Source organism: Mustela nivalis (assembly GCF_964662115.1).
Source record: "Mustela nivalis genome assembly, chromosome: 14".
NCBI classification, from domain to species: domain Eukaryota; kingdom Metazoa; phylum Chordata; class Mammalia; order Carnivora; family Mustelidae; genus Mustela; species Mustela nivalis.
Window position 1 is genome coordinate 30,351,263 of NC_139033.1, and position 14,943 is coordinate 30,366,205.

The window sequence follows — 14,943 nt, forward strand, 5'->3', positions numbered from 1 at the left end:
TAAGGTTTCTTACATTGTACTTTAGATCCCCATGACTTTTTTTTTTTTAAGATTTTATTTATTTGTATGACAGAGAGAAACACAGAAAGAGAGGGAACACAAACAGGGTGAGCACTAGAGGGAGAGGGAGAAGCAAGCTTCCCACCAAGCAGGACCTGAGCTGAGGCAGATGCCTAATGACTGAGGCACCCAGGCGCTGCCCTCCATGACTTATTTTATAACTGGAAGTGTAGACCTTAATCCCCTTCACCTAGTTCATCTGTCCCCCACTGTCTTCACCTCTGGCAACCACCAATTGTTTCTCCGTATTTATGAGTCTGTTTCTGTTTTGTTGATTTGTTCTTCTAGATTCCACATGTAAGTGAAATCATATAGTATTTGTCTTTGACTTAGTTCACTTAGTACAACATCTTCTAGGTCTAGCCAAGTAGGAAATGGCAAGATTCTCTTTTTAATGGCTGACTAATATTCCATTATACATATATACCACATCTTTATCCACTCATCTATCAATGACTACTTTAATTGCTTCCATATCTTGGCTATTGTAAAAAAGGCTGCAGTGATCTATAGGGGTGCATATATCTTTTAAAATTAGACTTTTCATTTTCTGGTTAGTTACTTGTAATCTTTGTTTTCATCTCATCTGTTATATTTGTTTTGAAAAATTTATCCTCTATCAGGTTCTCCTAAAGGCCTTGTTAAAAATATATGGCTAGGTTCCATCCTCAAAACATGCTGATTAAATAGGCCTAGAGTGATGTCATGAAATTTTCATTTCTAGTAAATTCCCAAGTGGTGTTTTGCTGTGTCCATGCCACACTTTGAGAACCACTATATAAGAATCAAAAAAGCATAAGTCATATCTTATTAGCCTTTCTTTTTTTCCAAATTTATATCATTGTTTTGGCTAAATTTAAGTGTCAATTTTAGCTAAGCATATATGTGTATGCAATATAAATATAGACAACTCAAATTATAAAATTGTCTTGTCATTTATTATCAAATATAATGATATTTAAATGAGATCACAAGAGTCTTGATAGCTGTGAAATAAGGATATTTTAATATATGTAAAACAATTAAAATCATATTCAATTCTATTTAATTTTTTTAAAGGTCTTTTATTTGTCAGAAAGAAAGCACAAGTGGGGGCAGGGGGAGTAGGCAGGCAGAGGGAGAAGCAGGCTCCTCACTGAGAAGGAGCTTAATGTGGGACACAATCCCAGGACTCTGGGATCACGACCCAAGCTGAACGCAGATGCCTAACCAACTAAGCCACCCACGCACCCCCAATTCTATTTAATTAATAAAGCATTTGATGAAATAATATACTCGTTATAGGATTATCTACAATGGACTATTATAAATATTTCAATGAGAAAAAATTTAGCATCTTAATGAAAGTAGGTATAAAAATAATGCAAATTTTTACTCTATTAGAGTTTAAGAAAAATTTCCAAATACAAATTTTTCTATACATATTAAAATAGTTTATGCAAATAAATGAGAATCAAAATGAGAATTAAGGATTCAAAATTCGGATTAATAGTGCATCTTACAATGTAGATATATCTTGTTAGTGTATATGTTAGTACTAAGTTATATCTTGCAGGGGCACCTGGGTGGCACAGATGATTAAGTGTCTGACTCTTGATTTCAGCTCAGGTCATGATCTCAGGGTCTTGAGATCAAGCCCTGTCTGGACTCCAAACTCAGTCGGGAGTCTGCTTAAGGTTCTCTCCTGATTTCCCTCCGCACTCCCCCACCACCATGTGGTCTTTCTTTCTCACTCTCAAATAAGCACTATTTAAATTATACTTTGTAGTCTGCTTTTGTAATGAACATTCATCTCTTTGCAAGATCAGTATCAAAAGAGAATAAATAATTTTAACAAGTTATAGAAGAATGGTGGCAGGAACAGAAACAAAGATAGCAATGTTATATCACAGAAGTAAGAATTATTGTAGGAGCTTTCTAAATATAAATATGAGGTGCTTGATCATTCAGTGAAGATAAATCACTTTTAAAAGTAATATAGCAAAATAAAGACAGACAACACTTTTGGAATTGTGTGAGTATTTGGGGAAGGAAGGGTGAAAAGGGGAATAAGAAGAATAGTGGTACACACCAAACTTCAAAAGCAAACATATATTTGAAACACAAAAGCCTTGCCCAAATTTATGTTTTACTTGAAACATATATTCATTATTCATGAATTATTTCTTAAGATCCTACTGTGTGTCAGCTATCCTGCCAGGAAAGGGGAAGACAATATTGAGGAAAAAAAGTCTGCATGCCTTTATCCCACAGTGGTACCTCCTGAAGAGACATTATAATGAGTGCTACAATAAGCAAAACCAAACTTTCAGTAGTGGTGCTTAGAAGAATTTATATTAAGGTCTGAAGAGTGAGTTATTCATTTTCCAGTGCTTCCTTTTTTAGTAAATGACAGTTTCATTAGAATTACCTAAGCCAGAAACCTTGGTTTTCTTAGCAACATCTACCTTTTTATATCAATATTTGATATTTAATCCATCAACAAGGCCTATTTATTTTACTTTATATATATCTCTGCAATCATTCTATCTCTCTTTATCCCTCTTTTTACTACTCTGGAACAATTTTCTAGTGTCTTTACCAAGTCTAATGCAACAGCACCATTAAATTTTCATGTATTCGGGCTTCCCTCCAATCCTCTCTCTCTACAGGTGCAGCCAGAGTATTACTTTAAATGAAAGTTGACCCCATCGATGGCTTGTATGGCATATTTCAAAATGCAAGTCTGACCCTTTCAATAGTTTCCTACTGCTTTTAGAAAATGCTCTGCAGGGTGCCTGGGTGTCTCAATGGGTTAAAGCCACTGCTTTGGCTCAGGTCATGATCTCAGAATCCTGGGATCGAGCTCCGCATCGGGCTCTCGGCTCAGCAGGAGGCCTGCTTCTCCTCTCTCTCTCTGCCTGCCTCTCTGCCTACTTGTGATCTCTGACTGTCAAATGAATAAATAAAATCTTTAAAAAAAAAAAAAAAGAAAGAAAGAAAGAAAAGAAAAGCTAAGAAAATGCTCTGCGATGTCCTAAGACGGGCATGGTCTACATAGTACCTTACCTGATCATAACTTGTGCAACTCTGTTCCCTGATTATTTTGGATAAAGCTGAAAGCGCTTATTCTTTCTTTCCAGAGCATTTTCCCCAACATAATTTTGTTTCTGTTCATATGTTGGGGTTAATGTAGAGCAGGAAATCAGCCATAATACCTGGCTTGCTAAAATCTAACACAGAAGCTGCTGGGGGAGATGGAAGATTTTGGAGAAGGGCATAGGCCTTTGGAATGCCAAGGCCTTTGTGACCACTGTGCCACTGCAATGGCCATGGGAAGTTGCCTTCCCTGAAGCTGTGTGGTCCAAACAGTTGCCCTGTGATCTAAGAGATGTATGCATTATGCCTTAGGCTATGTTTAGCAGCACTCTTAGAAAACACAGATTAGCATCTTGTATCTTTCTTGTAAACAGATCCCCTGCATTTCAGTAAGACCCCTTGTCACACATCACATGCTTGAGAACAGTGATAAGGATTTGTGATTATCCTGAAGGACCAATAAAAGCAGGAACAAAGAAGAGCAAAGAATCTTCACCTCTGAGCCTTGACCCCCTTGCTTTCTCTCTTTCACAACAAAGTTTGGAGTAATTTTTCATCCATCGGTACAGGAATTACTGGCCATTCCCAGCATTCATATTTTATAATGATATAAATATTTGAAAGGTGATTTTTCCTGATATCTGGTTTTTAAGCTATTTTAAGAGTGGTAACCTCTAAAATGGGGCCATTGCAATGTGCTCCAGATTTTATTTTAAAACCTTAATTTTTAAACAGTTTGATGCACAGAAAAACTGAGGTAGTATGACAGAATTCCCATTTACCCCACACCCAATATCCCTATTATTAATACCTTACATGAATATGGGACATTTATTATAGTAATAACCAACATTGATATACTATTATGAACTAAAATCTATACTTTTTTTCCTTCATTTTTACTTTTTTCTTTTCCTGTTCCAGAATCCCATCAGGATACCACATTATATCTAGTTACCATATCTCCTCAGACTCCTGTTGGTGGTGGTGGTGGTTTCTCAGCCTTAGCTTGTTTTTGTTGACCTTATAAATTTTGAAGAGTATATATTTGTGTGGACCGATTACTGGTATATTATGTTACATTTAAACTTTTGTTCATTCTTTTGACATTATCATGCTGTCTTGATTATAGTACTTTTATAATAAATCTTGAAGTTGGGTAGTGTCAGTACTTTGGCTTTATTCTTGTTTCATATTCTGTTGCCTATTCTAAACTTATTCTTTCTCATATAGATATGTTTTCTGGTGTTTTGCTTTGTTTTGTTTCTTTCAGGATTTTCTGGGGTTTTTTTTTTTTTTTTTGCACTCTGAATATAATATCACCATGTGTGTATTTTTTAGTATTTGTCCAAACTTGGTATCCTCTGAGCTTCCTGGATCTGTGGTTTTGTGTCTGTCATTAATTTCAGAAAATTTCAGGCATTATTATTTATTCTGTCCTGTTGTCTCTTTCTTCTTTTGATAGTCCAATTATACATGGGCTACACTTTTGTGAATGCCCCAACACTTCTTTGATACTCCATTAATTTTCTTTTTTTTCTTCATGTTTCAGATTAGGAAGCTTCTATTGACTTATCTTGAATGTCACTGATTTTTCCTTCAGTGGTGTCCAGTGTGTTAAGGACCCCATCAAAGGCAATGTCTATATCAGTTTTTTTTTCCATCATTTCCAATTTTTTTTAAAGTTCTCATTTACCTGTTTACATTAACCATCTGTTCTTGAATGTTGTCTACTTTTTCCATGGAAGGCCTTAACATATTAATCATAGTTACTTTACATTTCCTGTGTGATTATTCCAAAATCTGTGCTATTTCTGAATAGCATGCTGATGTTTGCTTTATCTCCTAAGTCTGTTTTTCTTAAAATTTAACATACTGTATTAGCTTCCTGGTATTACTATAACAAAGTACCTCAAGTGGGTGGTTAAAGCAAGAGAAATATATTGTCTCACAGTTCCAGAGGCTAAACATTCAAAATCAATGTGTCATCTGTGTCAGTCTCTCGTGAGAAAGGAGAGAGGAGGAATTCATTCCATGATTCCATCCTAGTTTCTGATAGCCTCCGGCATTCCTTGACTTGTAGATGATATTCTCTCTATATTTTTATATCATCTCTCCTCTGTATACATACATGTCTGTCTCTGTCCAAATTTCCCTTTTTATAAGGATAGAAGTCATACTGGATTAAGGCACATCCTAATGACCTAACCATAATTTGGTCATCTACAAAGATATGCATTTAATCTTATAGAAGAACAAAATAGAGAAGGTACAAATCAAGCCAAATTCACATATAATAAACTTAAATACAAACTTATCAGTAGTAACATATAAATTGACAAAAAATCCTTAATTACATGTCAGAGATTATTAGACTTGATTAAAAGAGGAAGATTTAACTAGATTATGTGTATTTTTAAAGATGCACTTTGAATAGGCTGATATTAAAATGGTAGAACAAGATTTATTTTTAAGTATAGAGAAATTATTTAAAAACCTAGAAACACTACTGAATAATTTGATTAAAATAACTAATGCTTCAGCATTTTATTTATAAAATTAAAAATTATTTATAATGGAAGGAAACCCATTTTAAGGACATATTAAACTTTTCAAGGTTATCCAGATCAAAAATATCATACTCAATACAGGTCAAAAGATTAACACTTACAGGATATATTCAGTGACTGCAACAGTATTAAATTAGAAATTTAAAAAAATACAAGTTTAAAACCTCCAAATGTTTAATAATTAATATATTTCTCAGTAACTGAAGGGTTAAAGAGGAGATAAGAAAATATTTCAAAGTAAATGGTAAAGAGAGGAGAACATTTCAAAATTTGTAGTATAGAGCTAAGATGAAGTTTATAGGGAAATTGTGATGAGTTTTTATGTATTTTTAATTTTTGGATCAAAAGGTATTTTTTATAACTTTTTTTTAAGATTTTATTTATTTGAGAGAGAGACAGTGAGAGAGAATGTGAGCGAGGAGAAGGTCAGAGAGAGAAGCAGACTCCCCGTGGAGTTGGGAGCCCGATGCGGGACTTGATCCCAGGACTCCGGGATTATGACCTGAGCCGAAGGCAGTCGTCCAACCAACTGAGCCACCCAGGCGTCCCTCAAAAGGTATTTTTTGAGAAATCCTTCCCCCCAGCTTTATAGAGATAAAATTAACAAAAAAATTGTATATATTTAAGGTGTGCAATGTGATGATTTAATATACATATACTTGGTGAAATGATTGTCATGTTCAAATTAACATCCATTATCTGACATAGTTATATGTATGTGTGTGGTGAGAACACTTAAGATCACTTTCTTAGCAAATTTCAGGTACATAATTCAGTTTTATTAACTATAGTTATTATGTCATTTAATTTTGAATTATTATTTTAGAAAGATAACACATTTAAAAATAAGCATATATGAAATTTTCACCTTAACATAGAAGAGCAGATTTAGCCCAAGGGAGTAGAATAGCAATACTGAAGATAAGAGTTGGTTATTGAAATAGAAAGCAAACAAGAAAGTTAACAAAGCCAAAAGTCTGTCCTCTTAAAAGATTAATAAAGATGATAAAAGAACTAGCAGAACTAATTAAATAAAAAAGGAAAACTCAAATTATTAACATATTATGTGAAAGGGATATTAATACAAATCCTAGACACATAAAAAATAAAATATTTTGATCCACTATGTGAGAAAATATTAAATGGTTTAGAAGTAGAGAAATTACCTGAGATATCTTACAAATATGGATTCAAGAAGAAATACAAAATCTGAATAGTCATGTCTTTAAAGTTATTTAATTTAAAATTATTTAATTAAAATAACTTAATTAAGAGATATCATATATCCAAAGAAATCTGCAGGTCCATATGACTTTATTGGTGAATTTCATCAAACCTTAAACATCTTAAAATACTATCAATCTTGCACAATTTTAGAAAATATAAACAGATTATATAGCTAATTAGGAGTTTCCTATTTTTTTCTTTTAAAGATTTTATTTATTTGAGAGAGGAGTAAGGGAGCATGAGCGAGTGGCTGAGGGAGAAGAAGACTCCTGGCTAAACAAAGAGCTCAATGTGGGGCTTGATCCCAGGACTCTAAGATCATGACCTGAGCCATAGGCAGCTATTTATCTGAGCCACCCAGGCTCCCCTATTAGGAGCTTCTTATCACTTATTTTTATTGAATACTTTTGAAGGCATAACTCATTATGTATCTGTACTAAAGTTATTTCACAAACTGAGCAGTGTTTACTCCTTCTGCAATCAAACTGATGTGCCTAAGTGCAAAGGATAAACCATGAAAATTCATTTCCTGCCTGTACATACTCTTGCAATTTGCATTCCAAAATGAAAGCACGTGCATGCACACACACACACACACACACACACACACACACACACACACCACTTTCTCTCTCTCTCACAGACAGAAACACACTTAACAAATATCGATTTTAAGAGTTGCAAACTTGCCCAAAGGAGCCAGCCAAGCACCCAACAAATATTGAATTCAATCTTTCAATTGATCACTGGTTCTATAGTTTTGTTTTTTTTGTTTGTTTGTTTTTTTGTTTTTGTCCCCCTATCTTTTTGAGTTTGTAGACTTAGTAAAGAGGCTATCTTGTTGTTGGGGTAAATGCTAATTGTTTATATTTTGCAATGATTTTTTCGAATGTCTGCAGAATTTCACTTCTTTAGTACTAAATACCCAAACAGAATAGAAGAATCTCTTAGACCATAAACACACTGGGATAAAAGTTATATTCTGTATTCACTGTGGATTTGAAATTACAATTAGGTTTCAATAGATATTAAATAATGTGTTGCAATATCACCTCAATTATACAAGCAACAAGATAGTGAAGGCTGCTATCTGGGGAGAAAAATCCATTGTTGACAGTATGTGCTATTTGTTATTTCAGAAACAAAAAAAAAAAAGTTATAAACACACCCTGAAGCTTTTTACCTTTCTTTCATTGATTAATGTAACCATATTTCACAGACAAAAAAATTGATAACATAAAGCACAAATTGGCACTTCAACATCACATTGGGTAATAGAGATACAATTCAGGTACATATTCATTCATGTTCATTCATCATTAGTATTTTATGAACAAAGATTTAACATCTATTAAATTCTTGGCACTATGCTAAGATGAAATTGTAAAGCACCTTAAAGTATTCTTTACAGTTCATGATAATACATATAAAAATCACTGTTTTCATAACACATATTTCATTTAATCTTGCATGTGAATTTATGAAATGCAATGTCTGATAATCTATCCAGGAAAACCCACACTCCATGGTTTACTTTGGTGCCATATATTCTATGGAGATGGACAAATGCATAATGACATGTATTCATCATTGCAATATGATACAGAGTAACTTCACTGCCCTAAAAATCCTCTGAGCTCGTTCTCTTTAATCCTCCCCACTCCCAGACCTTTGTCAACCACTGATCATTATGCTGTCTCCATAAATTTGCATTTTCCAGAATGCCCTATAGTTGCAATAATAAATTTTCCTTATCTTTTACTTGCCATTACTATTAAATATTTAACTCATCACTTCATGGTCTAAAAAAGGCTTCTGAGTGATATTCACATAGAAATCAAGTATTGTACATGTTGTTAGGGATGAAATAAGAATAAAAATTATAGGTATTTTATAAATACCATCCAGTTTAGGGGACTGGAGTATAACATACTCAAGGTTTTGTTTGTTTGCTTTTTAAAGATTTTATTTAGAGAGAGAGCAAGCAACCACTAGCCCAGGATGGATGGGTGAGCAGAGGAAGAGGGAGAAGCAGGCTTCCTGCTGAGCCCCACGTGGGGCTCGATCCCAGGACCCTGAGATCATGACCTGAGCCATGACCTGGATGGGCAGCCACCCACCCAACTGAGCTACCCAGGCACATGGACTTAAGGTTTATTCGAGAGAGAGAAACGACTGGCTAGGACTTTATACTGTTATCACTTTGCATATGCCAAGGAAGAAAATTAGGTTTTCTCAAATGTGTTATGAAACAGAGCAACATTCAAAGAGAAAAGGAACTACATTAGCAGTCACACTCTGTTAGTGATAGGTAATGTTTTATGGTTTCCCATCCTTTGAATACTACAATAATAAGCTGTATACTATATTTCTGATGCTGAACTGGTTTTGAACATAGCAAAGTGATGAAGTTAGATACTATTTTATATTTACTATAGTGGACAAGAAAGATAATTAACATGTAAAATCCAAATCTAAAGCTCTGATTCAACATAATCTTTCTTACATTATTCTGCTCTAATAATTTGACAATTATAACAGACTGAGAAATTTGCTATTGTAAGGACAATCTTTCATTAGATTATTTAAAATAGCCCTCATTTTAATCATTTAATAACTTTACCCTTTTCTGTCAGTTTTCTCATTTTAGAAGGTAGTACTCAGCCAGATCAAGAACCTTTATCCTAACTTAGTAGGGTCAGAATTATAATTTCAATCTTCCAATTTTAAAATCAGAGGTTAAAATATTATGTTGGGTAGTATGTTAAAAAGGTCTAAATGCAAAAATTGAGGTCAAAGACCTCAATTTTTCTTTATTGGAAGAGTTTCTCTATCTTGTCTGGTTGAACCTCAGTGACCCTTCATTGCAGAGATTAACCTATTAGACTACAAGCACACTAAATTCAGCTGATTAAATCCTCCCCAGATTAAACCTGAAAAAGTAAGAGAGAAGCATAATAAATATATATATTGTTATAACTTTAAATTCCAGTCTCCTCTCACGTTAAGAGTGAGAAATGAATATGTATGCCACTAAAACCATCTATACTCCAGTCTCCAGTCATATTAGAGATATTATGTATATGTACATATACATACTATGCACTGATAATTAAAGAGCCACATAGTGGACACTTCAGCTTTAGGAGTGGAATTGAACTACTCTATCATCAAATCAACTCCTAGTGTCACCTCCCATTTCACCAATTCTACCAAATTCTTGGACTGGGGTATTTTCATAGGTTTCAACAGCTGGTTTATTTATTTATTTATTTATTTAAGATTTATTTATTTTTGAGAGAGAGAGAGAGAATGGGGTTAGGGGCAGAGGGAGAGAGACAGAATCTGAAGCAGATACCCTGCTGAGCGTAGAGCCCTACTTGGGGCTCGATCTCAGAGATCGTGGCTTGAGCTGAAGCCAAGAGTCAGATGTGAGCCACCCAGGTGCCCCCTAGCAGTCTGTTGGTTTCTATGGTGGTCTCAAATAGTCTCTTTTCTTTTTGAAGTGAGCCAAGGATTGGCGCCCCAGAAGGCCAGACTAGGATGAGGTATAGCTGTGTTTTTAATTTCATCTTCATTGATTTTATCATGGATATAAACACAGGTGTTCTGGATCAGACAGATTGTCATTATTCACTTCAAAAGCAAATAATGACTGTGTGATTCCACATACATTTCCTGATTGCTACCCCTGGGATGATGTGATGAAAGTGAAGCCAGGTCTCCTATGCTTTCAATCACTAGGTACAGAAGTCCTAAACTTCTAAACTTCTAATGCACAGAGTGGTGATTATAGACAACAATACTTCAGAGTTGCTAAGAGACTAGATCTTAACTGTTTTCACCACAAAAAAAGAAATTTTTCTGTGACATGTTAGAGGTGTTAGCTAATGTTCTGGTGGTAATCATATTGCATTATGTGTGTCAAATCAACACATTGTACACTTTAAACTTACACAATGTATTATGTCCATTATATCTCAATAAAGAACAATCTTGCGTGAATACAGTCAGTGCCTTAGACAGGAAGCAGATTTTTTTTTCTTCTGCTTATATTCAGGAAGAAGATTTACCCTCCTTCCTTTTCTAAAGGGAGTCCTAGAAACTTTTGTTCTTTGGAAAGAGAATGGAAAGGATCTTGGATTCTTACTCTGACCTTTTAAAATGTAAATACATCTCTCCAAGGGCCAGATAAGTCACTTTGTCATTGTTTAGGGTTTTGTGACCTAGAAATGTCTCCAAGATTGCAGGCTTCATTTTTCCTTGAAATAAAAACACACAATTTAGAGTTGGGTCAATCTCTGAGTTCTCTTATTTTCTGTACAGCTGTAAATTAATGTTCCAAGGCTTGAAATTAACCCAGGCACTCAAGTTTCAGCACAATTTATTCAGAAAGCTGTAACTTTGAAAAACACAATAGATTATTTTTATTTCAAAGGTAACTTGCCCAAGCTGATAGGTATAGAAATGAGTAGGAAAGGACATTTTAAAGAATGCTGTGGATACTGTACTACTTATTCCTACCAAGAAAGCTTGGGAATTATAGTTGCTACAAATCCTTGTTAACACTTGGTTTTTCAATTTTCAGTTTTCTTTCTAAGCCATTCTGGTAAGTATAATGATATCACTTCTTTTTGAAGTGAGTATTTCTCTAATGACTAATGATGGGCAGATTTCCATGGGCTTAATTGCTTTCAAATATTTTCTTTGATAAAATATTCATCTGAACCTTTTCCCCATTTTTTATTGGTGTGCTTATTTTCTAATTATCGATTCAAAATAACTGTATATATTCAGAAACCAAGTATATTATTAGACATTCAATTTACAAATATCTTCTACAAATCATTTGCTTGTCTTTTAGTTCTATTAATAATGTCTTTTGGATAGCTGTTGTCTAAATATGTTTGACCTGTATCTGGAATCTCTGTTCGGTTTCATTGGCTTATATGTCTATCCTTACACCAACGTCACACTGACTTGATAACCCTGGCTTTATAATAAATCTTAAAATTAGGTGTTATGGATTCTCTAGTCTTGTTCTTCTTTTTCCAATGTTAGTTATTCTAGTTCCTTTTATTTTCCATTTAAATTTGCATCAGCTATCTAGGAAAGATTTGGATTTTTAAGATTTATTAATTTTGGGGGTGGGGGAGTTATATGAATGCATATTCAGGAGGGATATTTTAGTTGAATTTACATTTTCTTGTAATAAATTTTCTGATTTTGTTGTTAGGGCAAACTAGCCTCATGAAATGAGTTGGAAATAGTTTCTTTTAAGTTTTCTGGTAGAAATTTTAAACATTAGTATTATTTTTTTTTTAAATATTTGATGTAATTTATCTGTGAAATCATTAGGGCCTGAAGTTTTCTTTGAAGATTTTTTTTTTAAACTACAAAGTCATTTTTTTTTAATTCTTAAATTTCTTTCTTTTTTAAAAAATTGTTATTAACATATAAGGTATTATTAGCCTCAGGGGTGCAGGTCTGTGAATCGCCAGGTTTACACACTTCACAGTACTTACCATAGCACCTACCCTCCCCAGTGTCCATAACCCCACCACCCTCTCCCTCCCCTTCTCTCCCCAGCAATCCTCAGTTTGTTTTGTGAGATTAAGAGTCTCCTATGGTTTGTCTCCCTCCTGATCCCATCTTGTTTCATTTTTTCCTTCCCTACCCACCCAAACCCCCCATATTGCCTCTCAAATTCTTCATATCAGGGAGATCATATGATAATTGTCTTTCTCTGATTGACTTATTTCGCTCAGCATAATACCCTCTAGTTCTATCAACATCATTACAAATGGCAAGATTTCATTTATTTTGATGGCTGTTTGGTATTCCATTGTATATATACCACTTCTTCTTTATCCATTCATCTGTTGATGGACATCTAGGTTCTTTCCATAGTTTGGCTATTGTGGACATTGCTGCTATAAACAGTCGGGTGCATGTGCCCCTTCGGATCATTACATTTGTATCTTTAGGGTAAATACCCAGTAGTGTGATTGCTGGGTCATAGGGTAGCTCTATTTTCAACTTTTTGAGGAACCTCTATGCTGTTTTCCAGAGTGGTTGCACCAGCTTGCATTTCCACTAACAGTATAGGCGGGTTCCCCTTTCTCCTGACCCTTGCCAATACCTGTTGTTTCCTTCCTTGTTAATTTTAGCCATTCTGACTGGTGTGAGGTGGTATCTCATTGTGGTTTTGACTTGTATTTCCCTGATGCCAAGTGATGTGGAGCAGTTTTTCATGTGTCTGTTGGCCATCGGGATGTCTTCTTTGCAGAAATGTCTGTTCATGTCCTCTGCCCATTTCTTGATTGGATTATTTGTTCTTTGGGTGTTGAGTTTGCTAAACTCTTTATAGATTTTGGATACGAGCCCTTTATCTGATATGTCTTTTGTAAATATCTTCTCCCATTCTGTCAGTCATCTTTTGGTTTTGTAGACTGTTTCCTTTGTGGAAAAGGAAGTCCCAAGAGTTCATTTTTGCCTGTGCTTCCCTTGTCTTTGATGATGTTTCTAGGAAGAAGTTGCTGTGGCTGTGGTAAAAGAGGTTGCTGCCTGTGTTCTCTCGAAGGATTTTGATGGATTTCTTTCTCACACAGAGGTCCTTCATCGATTTTGAGCCTATTTTTGTATGTGGTTTAAGGAAATGGTCCAGTTTTATTTTTCTGCATGTGGCTGTCCAATTTTCCCAACACCATTTGTTGAAGAGGCTGTCTTTTTTCTACTGGACATTCTTTCCTTGTCAAAGATTAGTTGACCGTAGAGTTGAGGGTCTATTTCTGGGCTCTCTATTCTGTTCCATTGATCTATGTGTCCTGTTTTTGTGCCAATACTATACTGTCTTGATGATGACAGCTTTGTAAAAGAGCTTGAAGTCTGGAATTGTGATGCCACCAACTTTGGCTTTCTTTTTCAACATTCCTCTGGCTACATGAGGTCTTTTCTGATTCCATATAAATTTTAGGATTATTTCTTCCATTTCTTTGAAAAACATTGATGGTATTATCAAAATATTGGGATTGCATTAAATGTGTGGATTGCTTTATGTAGCATAAACATTTTCACAATATTTGTTCTTCCAATCCATGAGCATGGAACATTTTTCCATTTCTTTGTGTCTTCCTCAATTTCTTTCTTGAGTTATTTTTTAGTTTACGGAGTATAGATTTTTTGCCTCTTTGGTTAGGTTTATTCCTAGATATTTTATGGTTTTGTTGCAATTGTAAATGGGATTGACTACTTAATTTCTCTTTCTTCTGACTTGTTGTTGGTGTATAGAAATGCAACTGATTTCTGTACATTGTTTTTATATCCTGATATTTTACTGAATTCCTGTACAAGTTCTAACAGATTTGGAGTGGAGTCTTTTGGGTTTTCCACATAAAGTATCATATCACCTGCAGAGTGATAGTTTGACTTCTTCTTTGCCATTTGGATGCGCTTAACTTCTTTTTGTTGTCTGATTTCTGAGGATAGGACTTCTCATACTATGTTGAATAGCAGGGGTGATAATAGACATCCCTGGCGTGTTCCTGACCTAGCAGGAAAGCTCTCAGTTTTTCTCCATTGAGCATGATATTCACTGTGGGTTTTTCATAGATGGCTTTGATGATATTGAGGTATGTACCCTCTATCCTTATACTTTGAAGAGTTTTGATCAAGAAAGGATGCTGTACCTTGTCAAATGCCTTTTTAGCATCTATTGAGAGTATCATATGGTTCTTGATTGTTCTTTTATTAATGTATTGTATCACATTGATTGATTTGTGGATGTTGGACCAACCTTGCAGCCCAGGAATAAACCTCACTTGGTCGTGGTGAATAATCCTTTTAATGTACTTTTGGATCCTATTGGCTAGTATTTTGGTGAAAATTTTCTCATCTGTGTTCATCAAGGATGGTGGTCTGTAATTCTCTTTTTTGATGGAGTCTTTGTCTGGTTTTGGGATCAAGGTAATGCTGGCCTCACAAAATGAGTCTGGCACTTTTCCTTCCA